General features: G+C 37.7%; 1 non-coding gene across 1 annotated transcript; it reads right to left on the minus strand.

The window, feature by feature from the left end:
• Positions 1-5,294: 5,294 nt before the first annotated feature.
• On the minus strand, positions 5,295-5,402 carry LOC112731566 (small nucleolar RNA R71). Its single transcript, XR_003167339.1, has one exon. It is a non-coding gene; the product is annotated as a small nucleolar RNA R71 (small nucleolar RNA).
• Positions 5,403-18,997: the final 13,595 nt, after the last annotated feature.

Here is an 18,997-nt window from a genome sequence, read left to right on the forward strand (position 1 = left end):
GAAACTCCACCGTTGAAAATACATAAGAACAAATAGTGTAAGCATGGCCGAATGGCCAGCCTCAAAGGTCTAAGGACTAAACGTCCCCAGATGTAAAATACAATAGCAAAAGGTCCTATTTATAGAAAACTAGTAGCCTAGGATTTACAGAAATCAGTAATTAATGCAGAAATCTTCTTCCGGGCCCACTTGGTGTGTGCTTGGACTGAGCATTGAAGCTTTCATGTGTAGAGACTTTTGTTGGAGTTAAACGCCAGCTTTTGTGCCAGTTTGGGCGTTTAACTCTAGCTTTTGTGCTAGTTTTGGAGTTAAACGCCAAAATTCTTGAGCTGACTTGGAACGCCTATTTGGGCCATCAAATATCGGGCAAAGTATGGACTATTATATATTGATGGAAAGCCCAGGATGTCTACTTTCCAACGCAATTGAGAGCGCACCAATTGGGCTTCTGTAACTCCAGAAAATCCACTTTGAGTGCAGGGAGGTCAGAATCCAACAACATCAGCAGTCCTTTTTCAGCCTCTGAATCAGATTTTTGCTCAGGTCTCAATTTCAGCCAGAAAATACCTGAAATCACAGAAAAATACACAAACTCATAGTAAAGTCCAGAAATGTGATTTTTATTTAAAAACTAATAAAAATATAATAAAAACTAACTAAAATATACTAAAAACATACTAAAAACAATGCCAAAAAGCGTATAAATTATCCACTCATCAGCCAGCCAGGTAAACGAAAGGCTAACAGGCCCCCTTCTATTGTTTGGGATCACTTTAAAAAAATGCGGAAGAAACTAAAGCTCAATGTAAACATTGCTTGAAATGGTTACAATGTAATAGTCGTAGGGATGGCACCTCTAATCTAAAAAAACACATTGGAACTTGTGTGAAGAACCCAGATAATCATGTTGATAAAAAACAAAAAACCCTTGTGTTCACAAATTCTAATTTAGATGAGCCACCAACATTGAAGGCTGTAGACTTTAACCAGGAGCGGTGTAGGCTTTCACTTTGTAAGATGATAATAATTGATGAACTCCCATTTAGGTTTGTAGAAAATACTGGATTTAGGGACTTTTGTGGTGATATGCAACCTGAATTTAAAATCCCGAGTCATTAGAAAGTTGCTAGAGATTGTATGCAATTGTATATAGAGGAAAAGACCAAACTTAAATCCCTCTTGGAGTTGAACCATCAGATGATTTCCCTAACCACTGACACTTGGATGTCTGTTCAAAACATGAACTATATGTGTGTAACTGCTCATTACATTGATAATGGATGGACGTTGAATAAGAAAATATTGTCTTTTAACTTGATTGCTGATCATACTGGTGCTACCATAGGAAAAGCGTTAGAGAAGTGCCTGAAAGATTGGGGTATTCGGAAGCTTTGTACTGTAACTGTAGATAATGCTAGTGCCAACTTTGTTGCTGTGAATACTTTGGTTAAAATTATGCGAGAATGGAATGGTTGTACTATGTTGGGTGGGGAATTTGTCCATTTGAGATGTGCTACTGATGAGCGGATAATTTATACGCTTTTTGGCATTGTTTTTAGTATGTTTTCAGTAGAATCTAGTTACTTTTAGGGATGTTTTCATTAGTTTTTATGTTAAATTCACATTTTTGGACTTTACTATGAGTTTGTGTGTTTTTCTTTGATTTCAGGTATTTTCTGGCTGAAATTGAGGGACTTGAGCAAAAATCAGATTCAGAGGTTGAAGAAGGACTGCTGATGCTGTTGGATTCTAACCTCCTTGCACTCAAAGTGGATTTTCTGGAGCTACAGAACTCAAAATGGCGCGCTTCCAATTGCGTTGGAAAGTAGATATCCAGGGCTTTCCAGAAATATATAATAGTTTATACTTTGGCCGAGTTTAAATGATGCAAAAAGGGCGTTGAACGCCAGTTCTATGCTGCAGTCTAGAGTTAAACGCCAGAAACACGTCACGAACCAGAGTTGAACACCAAAAACACGTTACAACTTGGCGTTCAACTCCAAAAGAAGCCTCTGCACGTGTAAACTTCAAGCTCAGCCCAAGCACACACCAAGTGGGCCTCGAAAGTGGATTTATGCATCAATTACTTACTTCTGTAAACCCTAGTAACTAGTTTAGTATAAATAGGACTTTTTACTATTGTATTTACATCTTTTTGATCATCTTTTGATCCTGAGATCACGTTTGGGGGCTGGCCATTCGGCCATGCCTGAACCTTCATCACTTATGTATTTTCAACGGTAGAGTTTCTGCACTCCATAGATTAAGGTGTGGAGCTCTGCTGTTCCTCATGATTTAATGCAAAGTACTACTGGTTTTCTATTCAATTCAACTTATTCCGCTTCTAAGATATTCATTCGCACTTCAACATGAATGTGATGAATGTGACAATCATCATCATTCCCTATGAATGCGTGCCTGACAACCACTTCCGTTCTACCTTCGATTGAATGGATATCTCTTGGATATCTAATACAGGGGACCGAGTCCGAGCTATTAAGTGTCTTGGTGGTATAAGTTAGAACCCATGGATGGCCATTCCTGAGATCCGGAAAGTCTAAACCTTGTCTGTGGTATTCCGAGTAGGATCTGGGAAGGGATGGCTGTGACGAACTTCAAACTCGCGAGTGCTGGGCGTAGTGACAGATGCAAAAGGATATTAAATCCTATTCCAGTATGATCGAGAACCTCCAGATGATTAGCCATGCAGTGACAGCGCATTGGACCATTTTCACAAGAGAGGATGGGATGTAGCCATTGACAACGGTGATGCCCTACATACAGCTTGCCATGGAAAGGAGTAGGATTGATTGGATGAAGACAGCAGGAAAGCAGAGGTTTAGAGGAACGAAAGCATCTCTATACGCTTATCTGAAATTCTCACCAATGATTTACATAAGTATTTCTATCTTTATTTTATGTTTATTTATTATTTATTTTCGAAAACTCCATAATCAATTTGATATCTGCCTGACTGAGATTTACAAGGTGACCATAGCTTGCTTCATACCAACAATCTCTGTGGGATCGACCCTTACTCACGTAAGGTTTTATTACTTGGACGACCCAGTGCACTTGCTGGTTAGTTGTATCGAAGTTGTGACAAATTATGAATTAAGATTAGAGCACCAAGTCTTTGGAGCCATTACCAGGGATCACAATTTCGTGCACCAAGTTTTTGGCACCGTTGCCGGGGATTGTTCGAGTTTGGATAACTGACGGTTCATCTTGTTGCTCAGATTAGGAAATTTTCTTCTTATTTTGTTTTCAAAAAGTTTTCAAAAGTTTTTCAAAAATATTTTCTTCTTTTTCGTTTTTCCTAATTAATATTCGAAAAAAAAATCTTTTCAAAAATATATTTTTCTTCAGAATTTTTAAGAATGAATTCTAGTATTTCATGATGACATGTTGAAGCCTGGCTGGCTGTAAAGCCATGTCTAAATTCATTTGGACTAAGGCTTCCAAACCATCATCACAAGAGCAAGCTAGTTGTTGCCAATAAAATTTGCTGTTGTATGACTAATTTGTATCTTCTAAAGCTTGGCTGGCTATTAAGCCATGTCTAACCCTCAGATTGGAGCTTTAGACTAAAAGTACAAGATTCCTGGAATTCATATTAAAAATCTTGAAATCCTTATTTTTCTTTTTCAAATAATTTTCGAAAAATACAAAAAATTTTTTATAAAATCATAAAAATAAAAAATATTTTGTGTTTCTTGTTTGAGTCTTGAGTCAATTTTTAAGTTTGGTATCAATTACATTTTTTCTAAAATTTTTTATGCATTTTTCGAAAATTCATGCATTCATAGTGTTCTTCATGATCTTCAAGTTGTTCTTGGCCAGTCTTCTTGTTTGATCTTCATATTTTCTTGTTTTGTGTCTTTTCTTATTTTTCATGTGCATTTTTGCATTCATAGTGTCTGAACATGAAAGATTTCTAAGTTTGGTGTCTTGCATGTTTTCTTTGCATTGAAAATTTTTCAAAAATATGTTCTTGATGTTCATCATGATCTTCAAAGTGTTCTTGGTGTTCATCTTGACATTCATAGCATTCTTGCATGCATTCATTGTTTTGATCCATAATTTCCATGCATTGAGCATTTTTAGTGTTTTTCTCTCTCATCATAAAAATTCAAAAATAAAAAATATATCTTATCTTTTTAAAAATCTTATCTTTTTAAAATCTTTTTTAAAAAAAATCATATCCTTTCCATTTTTTATTTTCGAAAATTTCAAAAATCTTTTTCAAAATATTTTCAAAAATATTTTTCTTATTTTTATATCATATTTTCGAAAATCACATCATCAATTAATGTTTTGATTCAAAAATTTCGAGTTTGTTACTTACTTGTTAAGAAAGATTCAAACTTTAAATTCTAGAATCATATCTTGTGATTTCTTGTGAGTCAAGTCATTAATTATGATTTTAAAAATCAAATCTTTTTCAAAACTAATTCTAATCATATCTTCCTATCATATCTTTTTTAAATTCTTATCTTTTTCAAAAATTTGATTTTCAAATATCTTTTCTAACTTCTTATCTTCTTATCTTTTCAAAATTGATTTTCAAATCTTTTTCAACTAACTAATTGACTTTTTGTTTGTTTCTTATCTTTTTCAAAACTACCTAACTAACTCTCTCTCTCTAATTTTCGAAAATCTCTTCCCTCTTTTTCAAAAATTCTTTTTAATTAACTAATTGTTTCAATTTTTAATTTTAATTTGATTTCATTCCTAATTTTCGAAATTCACTAACCCCTTGTCAAAATTTTATTTTCGAAAATCCTCCTTCTCTCTCACCTCCTTCTATTTATTTATTCATCTACTAACACTTCATCTCACCCAAATTCGAACCCCCTCTTCCATCTGTGTTCAAATTTTCTCTTCTTCCCTTCTTTACATTACATTCTTTTCTTCTTCTACTCCACAGGGGAACCTCTATACCTGGGTAAAAAGGATCCCTATTATTATTATTTTTCTGTTCCCTCTTTTTCATATGAGCAGGAGCAAGGACAAGAACATTCTTGTTGAAGCAGACCCTGAACCTGAAAAGACTCTGAAAAGGAAACTAAGAGAAGCTAAAATACAACAATCCAGAGATAACCTTACAGAAATTTTCGAACAGGAAGAGGAGATGGCAGCCGAAAATAATAATAATGCAAGGAGGATACTTGGTGACTTTACTGCACCTAATTCCAGTGTGGTTGGACTCTCAACCCAAAGATAGCTTGAACTCTTGGGATAAGCTGGTCACGGCTTTCTTAGCCAAGTTCTTTCCTCCTCAAAAGCTGAGCAAGCTTAGAGTGGATGTTCAAACCTTCAGACAGAAAGAAGGTGAATCCCTCTATGAAGCTTGGGAGAGATACAAGCAACTGACCAAAAAGTATCCTTCTGACATGCTTTCAGAATGGACCATCTTGGATATATTCTATGATGGTCTGTCTGAATTAGCTAAGATGTCATTGGATACTTCTGCAGGTGGATCCATTCACCTAAAGAAAATGTCTACAGAAGCTCAAGAACTCATTGACATGGTTGCTAACAACCAGTTCATGTACACTTCTGAGAGGAATCCTGTGAGTAATGGGACGCCTCAGAAGAAGGGAGTTCTTGAAATTGATACTCTGAATGCCATATTGGCTCAGAATAAAATATTAACTCAGCAAGTCAATATGATTTCTCAGAGTCTGAATGGAATGCAAGCTGCATCCAACAGTACTCAAGAGGCATCTTCTGAAGAAGAAGCTTATGATCCTGAGAACCCTGCAATAGCAGAGGTAAATTACATGGGTAAACCATATGGAAACACCTATAACCCCTCATGGAGAAATCACCCGAATCTCTCATGGAAGGATCAACAAAAGCCTCAACAAGGCTTTAATAATGGTGGAAGAAACAGGTTTAGCAATAGCAAGCCTTTTCCATCATCCACTCAGCAACAGACAGAGAACTCTGAACAAAATACTTCTAATTTAGCAAACTTAGTCTCTGATCTATCTAAGGCCACTTTAAGTTTCATGAATGAAACAAGATCTTCCATTAGAAATCTGGAAGCACAAGTGGGCCAGCTGAGTAAGAAGATCACTGAAACCCCTCCTAGTGCTCTCCCAAGCAATACAGAAGAAAATCCAAAAGGAGAGTGCAAAGCCATTGAATTGACCATCATGGCCGAACCCACAAGAGGGGAGAAGGACATGAATCCCAGTGAGGAAGACCTCCTAGGACGTCCAGTGATCAATAAGAAGTTTCCCTTTGAGGAACCAAAGGACTCTGAGGCTCATTTAGAGACCATAGAGATTCCATTAAACCTCCTTATGCCCTTCATGAGCTCTGATGAGTATTCTTCTTCTGAAGAGAATGAGGATGTTACTGAAGAGCAAGTTGCCAAGTACCTTGGTGCAATCATGAAGCTGAATGCCAAATTATTTGGTAATGAGACTTAGAAAGATGAACCTCCCTTGCTCATCAATGAACTGAGTGATCTGGATCAACTGACATTGCCTCAGAAGAAACAAGATCCTGGAAAGTTCTTAATACCTTGTACCATAGGCACCATGACCTTTGAGAAGGCTATGTGTGACCTTGGGTCAGGAATAAACCTCATGCCACTCTCTGTAATGGAGAAACTAAGAACCCTTGAGGTACAGGAAGCCAATTTCTCATTAGAGATGGCAGACAAATCCATGAAAATAGCTTATGGACAAGTAGAGGACATGTTAGTAAAGGTTGAAGGCCTTTACATCCCTGCTGATTTCATAATCCTGGATACTGGGAAGGATGAGGATGAATCCATCATCCTTGGAAGACCTTTCCTAGCCACAGCAAGAGCTGTGATTGATGTGGACAGAGGAGAATTGATCCTTCAATTAAATGAGGACAACCTTGTGTTTAAAACTCAAGGATCTCTCTCTGTACCCATGGAGAGGAAGCATAAAAAGCTTCTCTCATTGCAGAGTCAACCAAAGCCCCCACAGTCAAACTCTAAGTTTGGTGTTGGGAGGCCACAACCAAGCTCTAAGTTTGGTGTTGAACTCCCGTATCCAAACTCTAAGTTTGGTGTTAGGAAGTCTCAACAATGCTCTGAACATCTGTGAGGCTCCATGAGAGCCCACTGTCAAGCTATTGACATTAAAGAAGCGCTTGTTGGGAGGCAACCCAATTTTTATTTATCTAATTTTATTTTTATTTTTATTGTTCTTTCATGTTTTATTAGGTTCATGATCATATGGAGTCACAAAATGAATACAAAAATTAAAAACAGAATCAAAAATAGCAGAAGAAAAATCACACCCTGGAGGAAGGACTTACTGGCGTTTAAACGCCAGTAAGGAGCATCTGGCTGGCGTTCAACACCAGAACAGAGCATGGATCTGGCGTTGAACGCCAGAAACAAGCAGCATCATGCACACTGAGGAAAGCTGGCGCTGAACGCCAGAAACAAGCATAGAACTGGTGTTCAACGCCAGAAATATGCTGCATCTGGGCGCTGAACGCCCAAAACAAGCATCAATTCGGCGTTTAAATGCCAGAATTGCATGCAAAGGCATTTTACATGCCTAATGGGTGCAGGGATGCAAATCCTTGACACCTCAGGATCTGTGGACCCCACAGGATCCCCACATACCTCCACTCACCTTACCTCCTCATAATCCTATATCACCCTCTCTTTCCATTCACAATCATCCCTTCTGTTTTCCATTCACCACTCACATCCATACACCCCACCTACCTTCAAAACTCAAAATCTATTTCCCACCCAAGCCCACCCATATAGCCGAATACACACATCCCTCCATCTCCTCCATATCTTCTTCTTCTTCTACTATTCTTTCTTCCTTTGCTCGAGGGCGAGCAACATTCTAAGTTTGGTATGGTAAAAGCATTGTTTTTTTTTTGTTTTTCCATAACCATTGAGGGCACCTAAGGCCAGAGAAACTTCTAGAAAGAGGAAAGGGAAGACAAAAGCTTCCACCTCCGAGTCATAGGAGATGGAGAGATTCATCTCAAGGGTCTATAGCTCAGTGGTAGAACATTTGACTACAAATCAAGAGATCCCTGAGATACCTCAGGGGATGCACTTTCCTCCACAGAACTTGTGGGAGCAAATCAACACGTCCCTAGGAGAACTAAGTTCTAACATGGGACAACTAAGGGTGGAACATCAAGAGCACTCCATCATCCTTCATGAAATTAGAGAAGATAAAAAAGCAACGAGGGAGGAGCAACAAAGACAAGGAAGAGACATAGAAGAGCTCAAAGGACATCATTGGTTCCTCAAGAAGGAAACGCCACCATCACTAAGGTGGACTCATTCCTTGTTCTTAAATTCTCTGTTTTTCATTTTCTTTATGTTAAGTGCTTATCCATGTTTGTGTCTTATTACATGATCATTAGTATTTAGTAACTTTGTCTTAAAGTTATGAATGTCCTATGAATCCATCACATCTCTTAAATGAAAAATGTTTTAATTCAAAAGAACAAGAAGTACATGAGTTTCAAATTTATCCTTGAACTTAGTTTAATTATATTAATGTGGTGACAATACTTTTTGTTTTCTGAATGAATGCTTGAACAGTGCATATGTCTTTTGAAGTTATTGTTTAAGAATGTTAAATATGTTGGCTCTTGAAAGAATGATGACAAGGAGACATGTTATTTGATAATCTAAAAAATCATAAAAATGATTTTTGAAGCAAGAAAAAGCAGCAAAGAACAAAGCTTGCAGAAAAAAAAAGAAAAAAAATAGCGAAAAAAAGAAAGAAAAAGCAAGCAGAAAAAGCCAAAAGCTCTTAAAACCAAAATGCAAGAGAAAAAAGCTAATAACCCTTAAAACCAAAAGGCAAGGGTAAATAAAAAGGATCCCAAGGCTTTGAGCATCAGTGGATAGGAGGGCCTAAAGGAATAAAATCCTGGCCTAAGCAGCTAAACCAAGCTGTCCCTAACCATGTGCTTGTGGCGTGAAGGTGTCAAGTGAAAACTTGAGACTGAGCGGTTAAAGTCAAGGTCCAAAGCAAAAGAAGAGTGTACTTAAGAACCCTGGACACCTCTAATTGGGGACTTTAGCAAAGCTGAGTCACAATCTGAAAAGGTTTACCCAATTATGTGTCTGTGACATTTATGTATCCGTTGGTAATACTGGAAAACAAAGTGCTTAGGGCCACGGCCAAGACTTATAAAGTAGCTGTGTTCAAGAATCAACATACTGAACTAGGAGAATCAATAACACTATCTGAACTCTGAGTTCCTATAGAAGCCAATCATTCTGAACTTCAATGGATAAAGTGAGATGCCAAAACTATCCAAGAGGCAAAAAGCTACAAGTCCCGCTCATCTGATTGGAGCTATGTTTCATTGATAGTTTGGAATTTATAGTATATTCTCTTCTTTTTATCCTATTTGATTTTTAGTTGCTTGGGAACAAGCAACAATTTAAGTTTGGTGTTGTGATGAGCGGATAATTTATACGCTTTTTGGCATTGTTTTTAGTATGTTTTTAGTAGAATCTAGTTACTTTTAGGGATGTTTTCATTAGTTTTTATGTTAAATTCACATTTTTAGACTTTACTATGAGTTTTTGTGTTTTTCTTTGATTTTAGGTATTTTCTGGCTAAAATTGAGGGACTTGAGCAAAAATCAAATTCAGAGGTTGAAGAAGGACTGCTGATGCTGTTGGGATTCTGACCTCCCTGCACTCAAAGTAGATTTTCTAGAGCTATAGAACTCAAAATGGCGCGCTTTTAGTTGCGTTGGAAAGTAGACATCCAGCGCTTTCCAGAAATATATAATAGTCTATACTTTGGCCGAGTTTAGACGATGCAAAAGGGCGTTGAACGCCAGTTCTATGCTGTAGTCTGGAGTTAAACGCCAGAAACACGTCACGAACCAGAGTTGAACGCCAAAAACACGTTACAACTTGGCGTTCAACTCCAAAAGAAGTCTCTGCACGTGTAAACTTCAAGCTCAGCCCAAGCACACACCAAGTGGGCCCCGGAAGTGGATTTATGCATCAATTACTTACTTCTGTAAACCCTAGTAACTAGTTTAGTATAAATAGGACTTTTTACTGTTGTATTTACATCTTTTTGATCATCTTTTGATCCTGAGATCACGTTTGGGGGCTGGCCATTCGGCCATGCCTGAACCTTCATCACTTATGTATTTTCAACGGTAGAGTTTCTGCACTCCATAGATTAAGGTGTGGAGCTCTGCTGTTCCTCATGATTTGATGCAAAGTACTACTGGTTTTCTATTCAATTCAACTTATTCTGCTTCTAAGATATTCATTCGCACTTCAACATGAATGTGATGAACGTGACAATCATCATCATTCTCTATGAACGCGTGCCTGACAACCACTTCCGTTCTACCTTCGATTGAATGGATATCTCTTGGATATCTAACACAGGGGACCGAGTCCGAGTTATTAAGTGTCTTCGTGGTATAAGTTAGAACCCATGGATGGCCATTCCTGAGATCCAAAAAGTCTAAACTTTATCTGTGGTATTCCGAGAAGGATCTGGGAAGGGATGGCTGTGACGAACTTCAAACTCGCGAGTGCTGGGCGTAGTGACAGACGCAAAAGGATATTAAATCCTATTCTAGTATGATCGAGAACCTCCAGATGATTAGCCATGCAGTGACAGCGCATTGGACCATTTTCACAAGAGAGGATGGGATGTAGCCATTGACAACGGTGATGCTCTACATACAACTTGCCATGGAAAGGAGTAGAATTGATTGGATGAAGACAGCAGAAAAGTAGAGGTTCAGAGGAACGAAAGCATCTCTATACGCTTATCTGAAATTCTCACCAATGATTTACATAAGTATTTCTATCTTTATTTTATGTTTATTTATTATTTATTTTCGAAAACTCCATAATCAATTTGATATTCGCCTGACTGAGATTTACAAGGTGACCATAGCTTGCTTCATACCAACAATCTCCGTGGGATCGACCCTTACTCACGTAAGGTTTTATTACTTGGACGACCCAGTGCACTTGCTGGTTAGTTGTATCGAAGTTGTGACAAATTATGAATTAAGATTAGAGCACCAAGTCTTTGGAGCCATTACCAGGGATCACAATTTCGTGCACCAGCTACCCATATTTTGAACTTAATTGTTTGCGATGGTTTAAAAGATTTAAGCTCTTCTATTGCTAAGATAAGAACTTCTTGTAAGTTTGTGAAGTCCTCTCCATCTAGATTAGCAACCTTTAGGAGGTGCGCACTTGAGGCAAACATTACTAGTCGTCAAATGATTATTCTTGATGTGCCAACTAGGTGGAATTCTACTTATATGATGTTGGAAGTGGCTAAAAAGTTCGAAAAGGCATTTGCTCATCTTGCGAGAGAAGATGCTCATTTTGAGAGATATGTTGATGATGAGGGGGGGCCTCCTAGTGATGAAGATTGGAGTAGAGCTCGTATTTTCATGCGATTTTTGCAAATTTTCTATCACACAACTTTTTCATTCTCTAGTTCTTTGAATGTCACTTCAAATACTTTTTTTCATGTATTGTGTAAAATATTATGCACTTTGAATAAAATGGATTGTAAGTGATGATTTGGTGTTGCGTGAGATGGCATCAGCTATGAAAGCTAAGTTTGATAAGTATTGGGATGATTCTGATCACCGTTACTCTTCTTCTTCTTTCACTTCAAGTGACAAAGCCAATAAACCATTTTTAAATTATCTAGTGCTTGTTGCTGTGTTCCTTGATCCCCGTTATAAGTTGGAATATATTCAGTTCACTTTGTCTGAGATGTATGGTGAAGGTGAAAAGTCTTCAAGGATCTTCAAAAAATTGAAGGATATTATTACTAAATTGTTTGAGCAATATACCATATGGAATCCTCGCCCCCCTGAAGATACTTAAGATACTAGCTTTTCTTCTGATACTATACCGAATCCTAGTTTAGACACAAGTGACATTGATAGCATTATGATTGAAGACCCTATGAGCAAGTGGAAACAAACACAAAGGATAAAGTTAAGTGAGCTCAAGAAGAATGAGATGGATAGGTATTTGGAAGATGAAGTGGCAGAAGATTTTAGTGGATTTGATATATTGAGATGGTAGAGAGGAAAGACTCTGAGGTATCGAATTCTGTCTTACATGGCTAGAGATATATTAGCCATTCCTATTTCTACTGTAGCGTCTGAGTCAGTTTTTAGCACCGGAGGTCGTGTCCTTGACCCTTATCGTAGTGCTTTGAGTCCCACCACTGTAGAGGCTTTAATTTGTACTGAAAATTGGTTAAAATCTGCTAAGATTTTGGTTGAGCTTGATGAAGGAGATGCTGCAGTTGATTCAGGTATATAATAAATTGGTTCATTTATTTTTCGTCATTCTTTATTCTTTATTCTTTATTTTATCCCATTGGCTTTGACATATTTGGTTGTTTAATTGAATAGAATTTTCTGGAGTTACTAGTGCTGGAGATCCTGAAGTTCAAAGTCAATTACATCCTCTTGAACCATCTTAGGTATTATAAGTTTATAACTAAGTACTTGTATTAGTGTATAATAACTTAGACTATTTTTTTTGTTCAATTTATTCTAACATGTTTCACTAATTTTTCAATATGTATTATTTTAATAGGAATACATGATTCATGGTTGCTGCTGTTGTCTGCTGCCTGCTGATTTAAGAAGGGATGGATCAAGTTGTTTTATTTTTAAGTAGCAAGAAACTTCATTTTCAATGTTCTTTCAACAATCTTAGATTTTAGTGTGTTATAATCTTGGATCAAGTTGTTTTATTTCTGCTGATGGTTGATAAGCATTTGCAGATTGTTTAGATTTTAGTGTGTTATAATGTTGCTGTTTTATTTTAAATGAGGCTTTTAGTATTTTAGTGCTTGTTGTTTTCACTTATTGGAAGTGTTTGTTGGAAATGTTTGTTATTATATTTACTTATTTGTTAGTTTGTATGTTTTAGTTAGTAGTTGTTATTGTTAAACTTGTTATTTATGTATTGTATTATTTTATTTTTGTTATTTAGAAAAATTTGATTAAAATTATTTTAGGAACAAATAGATTTAAAAGTGTGAAAGAAACATTTTTTATTGAATTTTTTACTTAAAAAGATAATAAAAAATGAGCTTAATCATGCGGATATATCCGCAATCCGATCCGATCCGATCCGTAAATGTACGGATCGGATCGGATCGGATCCGACATTCAAAAACGCGGATATTATATCCGATCCAATCCGATAGGAATTGTGCGGATCGGATCGAATTTTCGGCCATATCCGATCCGATCAGATCCGTGGATAGCCCTAGGAGTTTTGGTAAAATTGAGGTTTAGAGATTTTTGGCAAAAAATGATTTTTGGTAAATTTTGATAGATCATATCTTGAGCTACGGTTTTTGAAATTGAATGATTTTTGTATCAAAATAAAGATAATTTAAAGAGCTTTAAAATGGTATCAATTTTGTAGAAATCTAAATTTTGTAGAGAAAGATATGATCGTTGAAAGTTGTTGTCCGAAATCTGAATTTTGTGAATGCTGCAGAATTTGTGATTTCTGGTTTGTGTGTGCACGCACAGCCTTGTGCGGACGCACACCTTGTGTATTTTTGAAGCTGTGCGCATGCACACTCCTGTGCGTACGCATACACGGGGATATGGTTGCAGTTGGTAGCGCTAGCACGCTCTGTGCACGCACACAACCAATGAAGTTTTGCAAGCTGTGCGCACGCACAACCTTGTACGCATGCACACGTTGGAAGATGCACTCTGTTGAGGGCATTCGCACGCCTTGTGCGGATGAACAGAGTTGAGATTTTACCCCCTGTGCATACGCACACCTCTATGCGTACGTACACGTCTTGAAAATTTTTCTAGGTGTGCGCACGCACACCCCTGTGCGTACGCACACTGCCCTGTTTTTCAATAAAAACCTTATTTTTAAATTTTTCACCTTTCCGACAAGTTTGCAAACTTCCGTAACACTTGTTTAAAACCTTTTTGCCAGTTTTAGGTTCTTGAATTAAGGGAGAAATGAGAAAGGAATAAAAAGGGTATTTTTAGTTATGCGTTTAGAGTTGGTGACCTAGGTTTGGAAGGTTTGTGTAGCTTCCTAGCTTGAATTGCTGAATGTTGAGCTGTGAAGTGTAGGGTTGAAGAGATTCATGAGGAATGGAAACACTTATGATGAATTTGAAAAGTTGAAAACCGGTGATAGGATGGTTATGATGAGTTGAGAACTCAGAAAGGAATGATGAAAGTATTGAATTATATGAGAGTGTGCGGAGCCTATATCTCCGGCGTGGCAGATTTCTCTGCTACATGAGTAGTTTTGTTGAGAGTGTACACAGCCTATATCTCCAGCATAGCGGATTTCTCTGCTGCATGAGTCGTTGTTATTGAGAGTGTCCGGAGCCTATATCTCCGGCGTGGCAGATTTCTCTGCTGTATGAGTAGTTGTTGTTGTTTGCTTCTCTACTGCATGAAGTGTGCGGGGCCTATATCCCTGGCATAGTAGACTCCCTACTACATGAGTGTGTAGGGCACTATATCTCTGGCGTAGCAGATTTGCTGCTGCATGAGTGTGCAGGGCACTATATCTCTGGCGTGGCAGAAAAGGCTACATCCAGAAGGATGTGTCGGGTTGGCATTTACGGACCGACAAGTGATATCACGAGCCAATAGGACAGGTATTCATCATATGCATATTTTATGTGCTTGTTTGCTTTGATTACTTGAGTTTGCCTAATTGTATAATATGCCTACTTGCTTCTTGAATTAATTGTGATATATGAATTCTACCTGTGTTTTACTTGCGTGCATTATCTGTGATTATCTGGTGCTGAGGAGGTTAGGTAGGCGGTGGCGATGGGATCACACGGAGGTTAGGTTGGTGAAGGCTATGGGATACAGCGGTGTGACTAGTTCTAGTTAGAGACCCCCTAAGTTTAGACGACCCTGCTTATGGTTTATGGTTTAATTTATTTATTTACGTTAAGCTTGAATATCTATTTGGTGTGAAGTTCTAAGATTGCCTTCGGCGTCCCGGAACCTTACATCTTACATTATTGGGCACTGTTACCATACTGAGAACATCCGGTTTTCATTCCATACTTTGTTATTATTTTTCATATGCAGGTCGTAATTCACCTCGGTGAAATTGCGGACATGGTGACAGAGCGGAGTATGATTGTATTAAGTTTGACTAGCCGGCCTAAACTCCGCAGGCTGTGATTAGTCCTCTTTTATATATATATATATATATATATATATTGTTTACTTTAACTATTACCTTGGGTACCCTGGAGCTATCTACAAGGTTTTATATATATTATGTCTTGTCTGTTCGTATCTTTAAGTTTAGTCTTCGTGTGTAAACGCTTCGCGTTTTGTGAATTCTACTTTACACAAATTGAGCTTTTATTCATTCATCGGGCTTCTAGTTATATAAACTTTTGGACATATATTATATATTATAAGCTTTAGAACTGTCGTGGCACGTTGTTATTCTTTGCCTTACGGCTAGAGGTAAAGCTTAGGATAACGGGGTGTTACATTTAGTGGTATCAGAGCGGTTCGTCCTCGTGAGCCTGAGGGATGGACCGATTGTGCTTCGTTGCACACTCTGGGTCATTTTTCTTTCGTGCTATTTAGGATATCTGTTTGATATGCATAGCATGCTTGTTTGTGAGTGCCTTTGGGGATAATTGAAGCCCTGAGCTTGAGATATTGAGACTGATCACCTTGATATCGATTGTCTGGTGTGGAAAAGAAACCCAAATGACAACTCACGGATGAGGTCGATCACGTTAACGAAGAGGTAGTGAGGATGACTAACCTAACCCATGCGTTACGAGTTCAACATGTTCCACAAAAATCTGTTCCTGGAGTTTGCGGCATATCGGTTGATGGGTGTGGCTCAGCAGTAGTGGCAACAGAAGTAACGACAGATGCTTTTGTAGTTTTTAACTATGATTTTCAGTTTCTAACTGGTATGGTCTTGAATCTTGTTGAAAAAGTTTTAAATCTTAAAATGATTTTAAAATTTGGTTTAGAACTTTGGTTTAAATGATTTTGTTTTGAAAGTTAGTCAGAACTCTTGGTTTAAATGATATGGTTTAAAAGAAAAGTGAGTTCTCTGATTTTGTTCATTTGTGAATTTGGTTTCCAATTTATCTTATCGACAGGGATTCAAATTTAAAAGTTTTTATTTAAGAAAATTATGATTTAAAGTAATTGACTTTCGAGTAAATGATTTTTGACTCTTTTGAGAAAGCTTTAATAATGAAATGGTTTAGAATAAACTTGTTTTGAAGGTTTTGGAAAAATGTTAAAAAAGCAGTATCTGGTTTTAAGGGAAAATTTTGAATTCTTAATGACGATAATCAGAGTGACGCAGCGGAAGGCGAGAGGGGACATCGACACAGTAGAACGCTTCGAGGAGGATATATCGCGTAATCTGAATTTTCGAGGGCGAAAATTTTATTAGGAGGGGAGAATATAAGAACCAGAGTTTTCACGTAAAACCGCTTTAGTAAAAATAATAATTTTTAAGTGCCCGAACTAGATTCAAAATTTAGAAAATTTAATTTGAAACAATAAAGGTGAAATTTGATTTCAATAAATTTTTCTGAGTTGAAAAATGTATCTTTTTCGAAATTTTTTTGTAAAAAAATGCATACTGGCGCTTAAGCTGGCAGTACCGGCTCTAGTCTATCCAGTACCGCGTATTTTGGAAAATAAGATTTTGAAAATTGATTTGTTGTTTTGAAAGGACAAAAATAATTTAGAATTGAAAACCAGGTACTAATTTTAAAGGTTTTGGCCCAAAGTGGGCCAAACGGACCAAAAGCACTTACCCAGTGGTAGCCGTACGAATTCCCACACTTCGTTCAACTGAACCAGCAAGTGCACTGGGTCATCCAAGTAATACCTGAGCGAGTTAGGGTCGATCCCACGAGGATTGTGGTTTGAAGCAAGCTATAGTTATCTTGTAGATCTTAGTTAGGTGAATAGATGAAGTAGGTATTTTGTTTAATTGCATAAAAGAAAATAAATAGATCTTAACTAGGTTGATATGTTTGCAATGATAAGAAGAAGGTTAAGGCTTGGAGATGCTTTGTCCTTCTGGATTAACTCTGGTCTTACTATCTTCTTCAACTGTGAATGATTTCTTCTATGGCAGGCTGTATGTGATCAACGCCTTTCTTGAGAGGTCGCCAATGCTCCTTCAGATCTGAACCCTAGCGTTAGTGTGGATCCATTCTGATTGAGGGTGAAGCTCCTGTAGTCCATTCTCCTTAATGATCGTACTCAAAACGCCACAAACAAGGTCGAATCTTCCGGATCAGAGAATGCTACGCCTTTGGGTTCTAGCCTCTACCACATAGACCCAAATATCCCCATACCTCGGCTGAACTGATGTCTTGAGAAGTCCCCAACGAAGTCGTAGATTAGCCATCTAAGATATGTATAATCAAGCTAGAGGTTCAATGCTTTCCAGTTACGTAGTCACACGAACCCAAGAAGAACACAGGTGGTTGTCAGGCACGCGGTCTTAGAATAAAGAATGAAGATGATTGTCATAGGTCATCCCATTCATCAAGTTGAAGAATGAAGATACATCTTAAAATTGAATCAAACACGGATTGAAGAGAAACAGTAATACTTTTATTGATCCATCTCAGCAGGGCTCTTCCCCTCAACCTAGGAGATTTAGAAACTCATACTGACAGAAAATACAATCATAAACATGTAAATTATGCATCCTCCCTTTGATGAGAGGTGTAAAAATCTTTTAAATACAAAACTAATGACTAAGGGTTATATTAAGAAGGGTAAAACAGTCTTTTAGTGCTAAAATCCACTTCTGGAGCCCACTTGGTGAGTGTTTGGGTTGAGCTTGATTGAGATCCATGTGCTAGAAGGCATCTAGGGCATTGAACACTGGCTAGGGGGTCCTTTATGGGCGTTGGACGATGGTCTCTTCTCCTTTGGGCGCTGGATGCCAGAATAGGGCAGGAGGCTGGCATTGGACGCCAGTTTTGGGCCTTCAATTATGAAGCAAAGTATAGACTATTATATATTTCCGGAAAGCTCTGGATGTTAACTTTCCATAGCCATTGAGAATGCTCTATTTGGACTTGTGTAGCTCTAGAAAAGCCTTTTGAGTGAAAGGAGGTTAGATCTGGATAGCACCTGCAATGCTTTCTCTGCCTCTGAATCCCAGACTTTTGCTCTAGCTCTTCAATTTCAGCCAGAAAATACCTGAAATTGCATAAAAGCACACAAATTCAAAGTAAAATCCAAAAATGTGAATTTTGCACTAAAACCTATAAAAACTTAATAAAACTTAAGCAAAACATACTAAAAACTATATGAAAATGATGGTAAAAAGCGTATAAAATATCCGCTCATCAGAACACCAAACTTAAACTGTTGCTTGTCCCCAGGAAACTAAAAACATAGTAGGATAAAAAGAAGAGTAATATATAATAAATCTCAGAGTTTCCTATGAAGTTCTGATGACTGCGCATCATGTTATGTTTTTCTATGCTTTTTCACCTTTAATTTTCACTAATCATGCTTAATTATTGAATACTTTTGTGCTTAAATCATATATTACTTTCATCCCTTTGATTTTGATCTACTTTGTAGAAAATGGTGAAAAAACAAGCAAAAAGTAGTAAAGAAGCAAAGGAAGCTGGCGTGTCACTTGGTGCTCTGGGCGTGGCACGCCAAGCTTGTAAAGCCAACTCTCATCAGTGTGCATGCCACTTGGTGCTATGGGCGTCGCACGCCAAGCTTGTGAAGCCAAGATCTCAAAGAGGGCATGCCACTTGGTGTTTGGGCGTGGTACGCCAGGCCAACATTCCAGCAAAGAAGATTGAAGAGTTTTACATGGGCGTGGCACGCTAGTCTTGGGCGTGGCACGCCGGGGCGTATGCCAACCTGACCTCCTCCCATTCAAATGAAGATATCTTGAGTTACACATCTTCAAATGAGGTGATTTTAGTGA

The sequence above is a fragment of the Arachis hypogaea genome, chromosome 12 (genome assembly GCF_003086295.3).
Source record: "Arachis hypogaea cultivar Tifrunner chromosome 12, arahy.Tifrunner.gnm2.J5K5, whole genome shotgun sequence".
In the NCBI taxonomy this organism is placed as follows: domain Eukaryota; kingdom Viridiplantae; phylum Streptophyta; class Magnoliopsida; order Fabales; family Fabaceae; genus Arachis; species Arachis hypogaea.